The 11,090-nt window shown below is 45.5% G+C and overlaps 1 pseudogene; it reads right to left on the bottom strand.

Moving 5' to 3' along the window:
- Positions 1 to 678: 678 nt before the first annotated feature.
- Positions 679 to 1,832, bottom strand: LOC144251028 (heterogeneous nuclear ribonucleoprotein H-like; annotated as a pseudogene).
- Positions 1,833 to 11,090: the final 9,258 nt, after the last annotated feature.

Genomic DNA, 11,090 nt, shown 5'->3' with positions numbered 1-11,090 from the left:
TTCAATGAAATATATAAATCAAGGTCTTATAATTTTCTACAAACACCAAAAGCAAAGTCCCCAAATATTTTTATTCCATTTCAAAATTTCCCTAATAACTTAAAAAAACCTTAAACTCATGTGTGTTATAGGTTATTACAAAAACAAACAAACAAACCAAACAAATTAGAATTAACACACATGCCAGGGTTTCACCTTTGATTGTAGATATAGCTCCTGTGTTGAGTTTTAAACAAAAGCATGTCATTCAGCATGCATCTAACCAGTGTTTCATGTAACATGGAATAAGAGCAACATTTAACATGATTCAACTACTTTACCCTGATTATGCTTACTGCTCAGACATACCCTGTAACATAGCTTGAGAAAAGTGAGAATTGTTTACAGTGATAGTTATTCAACTTCACCATTACATCCTAGATCTGGTTTGTTCTGTTAGAAAATACTGAGCCTCAAGTCTTTAAAACAATCCTGACTTCTATTTATAGAGTAAGCACAAATCGTCTGCTTATGTTGAAAAAAAAAAATAGACTGAATTTTTTTTTCTTTTAAAAAGGTGATGAATAGCCAGTGATCAAGATCACCTTCCCCATTCACCCCTGGTACTGGGCATACTGGACATAGCTCCCTTTCTTGTGCTGCCCATAGCTATTCTCCTTCCATGTTTATAGTAGCTGCTCATCCTTGCTCTTTGGCTACCCATGCCATGTTTGATTGCAAATCACTGGAGTTTGGCTGTAATACTTGGTTGTATCCACTCACGTGGCTCTGGCCATTATAGCTGCCCCCATAACCACCACTCAGCGGTTGGCTGCCCAGGCCACCATAATTGGACTGTTTTGTCAAACCCACCCATGCCACGATCATTTGGCTACCATAAGCACCACTGCTTGCTGTATTGCACTTTGCTTTGTCTTTTGACATCTCTACAGAGCATGTTCATGAGTTGCAAACTTGACTTCTGCTTCACCTGTCACTCTACCCTCAGGACCAACCTCAATTAGTACTGTCATAGGTTTCGGCAGTGGGGAAAAGATACATGCCATTCTAAGTAACTCTGTAACAAAATTCCCATGTATGTACAAAATGTTCCCTCGCTCTGAAAGAGCCACCACCTCCATATCTACACCCTGAAAAATAGTAATGGAAGCCCCTTTCCAATCTCTTAGTTGTAATTAAGCCATTATAATCACCGTAGCCTCCAGAGCCTCCACCATGAACACCAGGACTCATTCTCTCAAAGCCAGCTCCTCTGTTGATGCTGTCATACCTTGACCAGCCCCTGGTTTGTCCTACAGATCTGGCTGCTGAATGGAATGAGCTTCTGCGGTGGATCATGAGTTCTACCTTCAGCTCACTTGCTCTTAAAGATTTCATTAGACACATGCCCTGTTCTTTTCTTGAATTTCTTTAGCGCTTTTTCAACTATTTTCTGTGAAAGATATTTAACTAGTTTCTGATGAAGCAAACTGCATGTAGCCCTGCCCCATATTCCTCCCTTGGAAGTGCACTGACCATCTTATCCCATTTGGCATAATTTTCAACCCTGAGGAGGACTGGTCACTTTCTTTCTTGCTACACCCAATCAGGAGTCCTCCATGCTGTACAAAGCCATCATTGGCCATGTTGGGACTACTTGGACCAATATATTTCAACACCCAGTCCACCTCAATATGATTTTACTTGAAACTCCAACTAATCTGTGTCCCACAATTTCTTTATCTTTTTTTTAAAGACTATTTGATTTAATCTTCTAATTCAAGATCAACAAAAGGTTTACCCTGCAGTCTGCCTTCTCTGATGTAGATGAAACAGATACCTTGAGCCCCATTTTGAATTTAACGTCTGAAAAAAAAAGAATAGAAACAAAAATAAATGAAAATCCCAAACTATTGCACTTGATCAGTGAAATAAGTTCAGGTAAGTCTTCACCATGAATTCATCCACTCTTTTGGAACCCAACATCATCATCTCTTCAAGGGTCCTGGTATAGAAATAGATTACACATAGGACCTCAGTGTGGCCTAGAAGAAAACTCTTCATTCTTCCAGCACTGTGGATCCGAGGCGTTACCATTTACCCTATAGGCTTATGGTGCTGGTAGGGTGTTGGGGTTTTTAGCCCCTTGTTTCCTCCTGACCTGTGGGAGAGATGGGGAAAGCATGCCCCGATCAGGACGAGCCAAGAAAGGCAAAGATTGACTGGCTGCCCGCACCCAGCCTTCCCTCCTCGGAGGACAATCAGATGTGCCAGGGAGACCAGTGGAAGCAGGATCTCATTTATTGAGGAAGTACACACAACTAATATAACGCGCAGGAACCAATCGGGATAAAGGTCAGAGGGGTGGAGCGAGTCCACGTGTACACCCATCCCGGAGTCTGTAAGGGAAGGCAGGAGCTGTCCACCAGGGCGGGAGAGTCTTGGACCTATCCTGGAGCTGGTCCGCCTTTTCCGTCACCACCCACAGCACCGCCTCCTGGCTGATCCTCAGGTGCTATCTTAGCCACCTGTGCGGGCCCAAGACTGGGAAGCGGGTAGCAAGTTAGCAAGTTAGGTTTCCTCCTTTCCAACGCAACATGCCCCACATGCCACATCATGCCCTACAGCAGGGTTCCAGTACCTCTCCTTTGAGGTGAAGAACAATGTTAACAGACCCCAATACAAATAATATACACCCTAAAAACAAATGTTTGCTATTAAGATGTTTATAGTTTGGTCACAAGGTAAAGAAGTGGTGAATTCAATTATTATCTACAATGTAATTAGTAGGTTTATAAAAGGGTTTACAGTTTCTGATGGTGGACAAAGAACCAGGATTGAAGAGTAGGATGGTATGCTGAGGAGGTAGGAGGTGAGGATATAGAGTTATTATATCTTAGGAAGTGTGAAAGAGAAATCTAGAGAGGAAGATTTGTAGCAGGAGAAGAGAAAGGAAGTAATTTTGGGTAGACAAATAAGTGGGAAGACAGTAAAGTACATAAAACAAAAACACATATACATTAAGAAAAAATTAAAAAAAAGTTAAAATAGTAGAAATTGGTGGAAAAAGAAAAAATTAAAAGAAAAAAACAAACAAACAAAGAATATACAACACAACTGTAATATACTATTCAGATGTCCTAGTCCTCAGAATCCTAATTCATGCTAAGTACTTGGTTTCACATATGGTGAGGATGTGAGGGTGGGAGAATAAAAAGAGAGAAGAAGGAAAAAAATCTTGAAGGAAGAAACAAGGCTTGATTTGATTGGAGATCACTCTTTCCTGCTTCCCTTCTCATGCAATAGGTGGGGTTGTCTGTTGTTAGCTGGTATCTCTGCCCTCAGGATGGTGAAGGTATCCAGGGTGTCACTGGGTCGGGGTAGCCGCTCCTGGAGAGAGGGGAGAATTAGAAACTGGGAACCTGGCCAGCCTGAGTTCCAAACTGGGAGTTGCTTGCCCCCACTGAAGATGGTCATGAAGGTGACCCAAGATGGAGGCACCTGCTTTCAGTGACGGGCTGTTGGGTCGGGTAGGGCGAGCCAGGTGATGGTGTTGGATGATGAGTTCAGAGAGGAGTTCTGTGGCGTGCAGTGTGTGGCTGCTGGGTGACTTCAGAGCCCGTGTGAGGTTCTCAGGTGCAGGCAGGCTACTGCACATAGGGGACTATCTCTGTTGCTGCAGAGTCCCAATAAGGCTGCGACTGGGGGAGCCCCACATTGGTGGAGGGGTTCCACACGGGAATGGCAGCCAGAGTTCCTGCGTGTGAGAAGCTTCCAGGTGTCCTGTGTGGGAGTGGATCACATGATTTCTGCTTGGATGGGTGGCCAAAAGTTCTGCATGGTGCTGATGCTGATGGTCCCGCTCGGGTACCCAGTAATCCTGCGTGGGCAAGTAGTTGGGAGACCTCCTCTGACCCTGAGGTCTGGAGCCCTGGACTGGCATGGTGGACGTGATTCCTGGGCTGGAGCAGGAATATGGCTCACAGAGAAGCAGTGTTCTCACTACTTGAGTCCTGGTCAAGGAGCGACACAGAATGCTGCCTCCCTGTGGCCCGCCATCTTGGATTCTGCACCAAAAACCCTTCATTCTGGGTAAATTTCGCCATGGTCAGAAATTGTTTCATGATTATTAAAATATTCCTGAAAATTCCATAGGTATTAAGTTCAGAGGATTAATGGACTTGTTCAGGAGCAGTAAATTTATGAAGAGTAAGTTCTAAAGCTGGGAGTTTGGTCTTTAGAAAATAGGCAAATGAGCTAGGCTTTGGTACCCAGAGTTGAAACCAAGTTACATAAAATCTCGAGTGAATGAAGTCTGACTATTATAACATTGTTTGTTTGTTTGTTTTGGTTTGGTTTTTGGTACCAGGGGCACTATAACACTGAGCTACATCCCCAGCCTATTTATTTATTTATATATTTGGTTTCCAGGATTGAACTCAGGGGCATTCGACCTTTCGGCCACATCCCCAGCCCTTTTATGTTTTATTTTGAGATGGAGTCTCACTAAGTTGCTTAGGGCCTTGTTAAATTACTGAGGCTGGTCTTGAACTTGCTAACTTTCTGCATCAACCTCCTAAGTCCCTGGGATTTCAGTTTGTGCCACTATTCCCAGCTGAATACCATGAGAATTTTAAAGAAAGATAGAGATGTATGGATTGCGTATTTCTGGATGGCTTCCTGGAAGCAGTTGAACTTACACTCTCCCTGAAAAACAACTCAACTCTTCACAGGCAACGTTGTCACTAAAAGTGACAAAGTTGTCATTAAAAGTATGAAAGTAAGACTTAAACAACATTACCCTCACTATTCCCTATTCATGATATCTCTGTGACTAAGAGTAACAGAGACATCATGAATAGGGAATAGTGAGGGTAATGTTAAAGAATTTCCTAAGTAATGAGCCTAGTAAAAATAATCTCCTATGACTTATTCTCTAAACAATCTTCCTTAGATATGAAGAACCATCTCATAAGACATATGAGCCAGAACCAAGTGTCAAGTCCTGAGTTCAAGTCAAAGTTTCCTTCCATTTTTATTCTAACAATGAAAAATCAATAAGACCTGAACTGGAGATGTAGCTCAGTGGTAGAGCATGTGCTTAGCATGTACTAGGTCTGAGTTCAATCCCCAGGACCAAACAGCAACAATAAATCAATAATACTGAATTATAAAGAGACTATAAGCCAGGCATGGTGGGCATGCCTGTAATCCTAGTGGGTTGGGAGGCTGAGGCAGGAGGATCACGAGTTCAAAGCCAGCCTCAGCAAAAGCAAGGTGCTAAGCAACTCAGTGAGATCCTGTTTCTAAATAAAATAGAAAAAATAGGGCTGGGGATGTGGCTCAGTGGTCAGTGCCCTTGAGTTCAATCCTGGGTACTGCCCCCATACACACACAAAGAGAGACTAGGTATCAGATATTGTCATATGAATCTTAGAAATGTGATTGGTTACATAGATACTGTTAATAGTGTATTATCATTCATTCCTGATGAATTAATGCTTATTTTCTCTACATTTTTACTTCTTAAAATGTATATTATTGGGAGGAAGCCACCTGTAAAATTTTTTTATAATGACACATCCTATGTTCTATGAAAATCGACACATGAAACTGATAGTTTGTGAAACCCAATGATCATGCACCTAAATACACTTACGGGCCATTGCTCTAACAAATGTTGCTGAGGCAAAAATAGATGCAGGCTGAGGGCTGAGTAATGGAAGTCATATGTCACATTCAAATGCTCTCACTCCCCCACAGAATGTGTCTTGGTGTTAACTTCATGCAGCCATACGGCAAAGTGGATGAAGATCCAATCTTCTTGCACGCTTCTGAGAAAGTCATGTATATCTAAAAGGAACAAATTACAAAAAAAAAAAAAAAAAAAAGAAAGAAAAAGCCAAGTCGCTTGTCTGCCAGGGAATGTCCCTCCTCTCTGGACCTCAGAATTCTTTTTCTGGACACGAGGGTGGATGGGAAATTCAAAGTTGAGGAATCCCGTAAGAGTATGTAAAAAGTTTGTTAAGTTCAGTGGGTGTGGTGATGGGGAGGGGAACAAGTTGATTCACCAAGTCCTGTACAGAGTCATGGTTTCTAGAACACATTCCCGAAGACAAGACTTTAAGTACAAGGTGCCACTCCTGTTTTCCCTGCTGTAAAGATGTTATCCTATTTCTGAGCTCTAAGTAGGAGCATCCACAGACACACGGTCTGACAAAACACTTTGCTTTAGTCTGTTTTAATCGTAGCTCTCTGATGAAGTCTTGGACAGAGGATGGACGTGGTGTTCCTTGTCCTCCTCCCTCTCAGCCTGTGATCCTCCCCAGCTCCTGGGCACAATTCCTGAGATAGTATGGTTAGAAAAGACTCGAGTCTGTGGCTTCTGCCCTCCAGCTACTTACAGCCAGGGATAAAATTCATATGAACTCATCATTCCATTCAGTGGTGCCTAGTGAACAGATGTGTGTGTGTGTGTGTGTGTGTGTGTGTGTGTGTGTGTGTGTGTGTAGCAAATTCTTAAAGGTCAAAAAGAATCTGTTAAAAGATGTTTCTTCCTTCGCACAGTTTTGTCAGCTTTAATTTATATACATTTTTACTTATAGATGATTCATGAGAGTCAGACTTCAAATTTGAAAGCATCTGACATTTTTCTTTCTAGTATTTCCACTGACATCACTCCTTTTAGGATTGTAAGTCCCAGAAATAAGGTGATTTTGAAGAGTCTACCATGAAGTTTCCAAGCCAGACATTTAGCAACCAGAGGACTCACCTGTGAGGTAGATCTGTTTGCTGAGGAGCTGACTCAGCCCTCCCATCAGACAGGCCTGGGGGTAAGAGAGAGGTGCTGGACAGCCTTCAAGGTGAGTCCTGATTGGAATTATAGAAATACTAAATGAAGGAAAGGTGATGGTTTGATGGGCAGGTCACCCTAGGACTTGTCTGCAGAGACCTGGGTTAAGGCAACAGATCAGACACATTTCAGGGATCCTACGGGAGATGATGGGACTTGACGGACACTGTGGGGTCAGTCCTGATGGACTTGAAGACAGGCAGTGCTGGCTCTGCAGGCTGAGAAGCATGGGGCCTCAGAGCTGGTAGAAACCGACAAGTGCTAGTGAATTCCTATTTGTCATTCTGAGCAGACACCAAAGAGAAGATGAGCCTGGGCACAGCCCAGAACCTTCTCCTCGTCCCTAATCAGATCCTCCTGAGAAGAATCATATCAGGGCCAGATGACCCATCTCTTGGCCTGATTCCCACTGGCTTCTTGTAAAGATGCAGAAGGACAACTCCAAAGAGCACTGTGTGTGTGTGTGTGTGTGTGTGTGTGTGTGTGTGTGTGTGTGAGCAAATGGTGCTCCTGTAGAACAGAGATGGACAGTGAGGGTTGTGGGTCCATTCACAGAATGTCTTAGGATATCATTTGACTAAATGAATGTTCTTAGTTCAAGTGTGTAGATAACTGTTTGAACTCAAGTTTGAACTTGAACACTTAAGGGCATGCCTGGAATCACAGAATTTCTGTTAATTTAAGGTCCTGGTTCTGTGAAAAAATAGGATACTGTCGTGGATTCTGTGGTCACCCCTCAAGACCTGTGTGCTTATTCCTGAGTGCTGGATTCTGGTAGCTCACAGTTCAGTTCCTAGTGTGTTTTCTGTTGATGAAACAGAAGGCTTGAAGCTGGAACATTTATAAAGGAAAGAGGTTTATTTTGGCTCATGGTTGGGAGGCTGGGAAGTCCAAGTTCATTAGGTCAGGGCTTTGGGCTACCTCAACGCATGATGGAAAGCAGAAGGGCAAGTGGCGCATGAGGGAAAGAAACAAAAGGTGAGGGGTGGACTGACTTTTATAACACCCTATTCTCTTGTTAAATAATCTGGTTCCATGAGACTGAGAACGAGTATCAGAAAGGCACTAATTCATGCAGGAGGGTACCTGCCCAAGCCCCAAATACCTCCCACTGAGTCCCTGAGTTTTGCGGGGGGACAGAGCAGATTCAAACCATAGCAGTTCCTCTCTGGGAATTGACTCAGTGAAGAAATTCACTTCACTTGAAGGAGCCACAGTGATCAACTGGAGTGGGAGATGGCTGTCAGAGCTTCTGCTGAAGAGTTGTGGGTGTTCCATGTCAACTGTGCGACAGCTCAGCCTCTTCTTTTGCCTGTTCTTGCTTGCCTACCTCACCACAGGAGTTGTTCCTGTAGTTACTCCTCTATAAACCTCTTGCACACAGAACCAAAGTCTATTCTCAGGGACCCCCATCTGCCACAGATGCTCTAAGATCCAACTGTGGAAAATAGGAGGCAGACATCCAATTGTAGGGTTGGTGGGCTCAGCTTTGTTGCAATACAAGGCTGTTCTTGCCTTCCAGGAATTGTCCAGGGGAGTGATTCTCAAGCAAGGGCAAATTTGTCCTCCAAGGGACATTTGGCAATGCCTGGAGATATTTTTCCTGCTCATAACTGATAGATGAGAGGGGAAAGTATTGACACTTAGTGCGTAGAAGCCGAGAATGCTGCTAAGTATCCCAAGATACAGGGCAGTTCTCTACAACCAAAAATATTATCAAAATGTCCATAATGCCAAGATTAAGAAACCTTGGTCCAAGGAATTCCCATGAAACAATTCATAGCAGAATGTTTCCAGATAAAAGAAGGTCAGAAGTTCTCAGAGTTTGTGCCGCAGAACCTTCTGGGTCTCTTTCTGAGACACGTGTGGCTGGGTCCGTCGCCAGAGTTTCTGATTCAGTAGGTCTAGGGACTGGCTAGCAGGGCCTGATAAGCTGCAAGACCAAGTTCCCGTTGATGTTGGCATTGTTGTTCTGGGCACCCCACTTTGGGAACTGCGAAGGGAGGCAGGTCTGTCTTATACCTGAAGGGGAATCCAACACTAAGCTTTGTTTTCTTTCATCAGATATTGTTTTTATTGGGGTTATTGTTTCCTAACTATAGTCCCAAGGTAAAAGGGCCAGCCCAGTCATCTTGGATAGGAGCGGGGTGTCTGGAGAGCAGCCCGTGGGTTCCCTGGGTTGTCAGATTGTCTGCAGCCGCAGTACCAAGACACCAAAGGGCATCCGTTTACAGTCCAGCAAAGAGAAAGAATGGCAGCAGCTCCAACAGGTGGCTTTTCCCCAATACCTTTCCCCAGGGAGGGGTAAGTCTTGAGGAGAGGGGGTGCCATCGGCCAAGTGACAGGTCACCGGTGAGTAGCATAATGGGGACTCAGATACCTCGTCCTGGTCTTAGGAGGCTGTGTGCAAGTGGGGGGTGGAGACTCCTGGAGCCAGCACTGTCGGAGACACCCTGGACCAGGCCTGTCCTCTGCCCTCGTGGAGCTCTGCCGTGCAGCTGGGGCTGCAGAACTGTGAGAAATCGGGGAGAAGCCAGGACAGGGTGCCTGTGGCCTGGAGATCTTCGCCTCTCCCAGGGGACACCAGAGCAAGGCTTGCTGAGGTGGGCACTTTGAGTCAAGACCTGAAGGAAGTGAGTCATCTTGCAGACCAATGAGAGAGCCAACTCTCTGGTCCAGCTAGCACAGGGAGAGGGGACAGCGTGAGACAGGAGGACAGGAGAAGTCAGCATTGGCCGTCAGGGAGGCTTTGGGTCAAGGTGGAGACCTCTGTCTCTATTCTGAGTGAGGTGGAGATTCGCTGTGGGGGTTTGGCCTGGTTCATATCATAACTAAATCGCTCTGAGAATCAATGAAAGGATGGAAGGAGGAGACATGGGAGGAGGCTACTTGTGGCTTCCCCCTCCGTGAGGAGGGGCGGAACTGGCTCAGGACGGGAGGCAGCAGTGTGGGTGTGGGTGCGTGGTGAAAGCCGTCTCACTTCCTAAAGTGTTCCGAGGGCCAACCTGTCCAAGTGGCCTGCTTTGGCCTTAGCGGACAAATGAAGGGTCAAAGAGACTCATTAGGCAGCCAGTGTTTTTAAAATCTATTGCCTCTCTCGGTTGGGATTTTCCAGAGGCAGATCCCCGAGAGGAGGGTTCACGTGAAGGTGATTGGGGAGTATTTCGGGAACTCCCAGCAGTGGAAGGTGGGGGATTTTCCCATTTAGGCCAGGACTCAGAGGTTTCTGGAATGTGAGACTCTCAGTGTGAAAATCAGGACAGTCCTGGCAAGCGGTGGCTGGTCACCTAGTGAGAGAAGGGCTGGAGAGCAATCAACATGTGCTACTAACAAGTTCTATGGGAAGGTAGCTGGCTTGACTCTTTGGGGATGAAGAGACTGGTTATTGATTTATTTATCTGGGGTACCTGCTGGGAATTGAACCCAGGGGCACTCAACCTCTGAGACACATCCCCAGTTCCTTTTATATCTCATTTAGAGACAGGGACTTGCTACATTCCTTTGGGCCTCACTACATTGCTGAGGCTGGCTTTGATCTCATGACCCTCCTGCCTCAACCTCCACAGCGGCTGAGGTCACGGTTGGGTGTCACCGTGCCCAACAAGAGGCTGGTTATTTATGCTTCTGGAACCCTCAGTCTTTCTGAGGAGCTGTTCTCCAAATTCCCAGGTTCTTTGACTCTCCCTCCAAGGGCGAAGTGGGTCTGGTGTCCCCTAAGGCAGCCGCTTCTGGGAGGACAGAGGCCAGCCGTGGAGGGAGAGGCAGGGGAAGGTAACACTAAAGGGACAGGCTGCTTCTGCTACAAATCTCCATCGATTCTTCACACTGGGAACTCTAGGATGAAAACACAGAAGGCTTCTGAGCATTTCTCTTAGACTCTAAGAAACTCTATGATGCTGTTCTGTGCACTAAGTGCTGGATACAGCTGCCACCTTGGACTCTCATAAGCAGATGAGTACAGGCAGCTGGTGGGGATGTTGCTCAGAGCCTCCTGCAGTGGCCTCTCTTCTGGAAGGAGCTCCTGCTGGCAGAGGGGAGGAGCACAGCCCGGTGGGATCTGTCAGCAGCAAACAAGGAGTCCCAATGATAGAAGTTTCGGGTAAACTTCCAGTTGAAACCCAGAGGGCACCGTGTCATCGAAACCGATTCTCTTTGCAACGCCATCAGGAGTCCTACTGGTGTTTCCAGCTATGACAGCCATTTATCACCAGCTAACCAGGTTTGTACCACGTGCGCCAAGATTCATTTGATGCCCCTA

This window comes from Urocitellus parryii, chromosome Y (assembly GCF_045843805.1).
Source record: "Urocitellus parryii isolate mUroPar1 chromosome Y, mUroPar1.hap1, whole genome shotgun sequence".
Lineage (NCBI taxonomy): Eukaryota > Metazoa > Chordata > Mammalia > Rodentia > Sciuridae > Urocitellus > Urocitellus parryii.
Note: the sequence above shows the minus strand (reverse complement) of the source record. Positions and strands in the feature narration are given on the sequence as shown.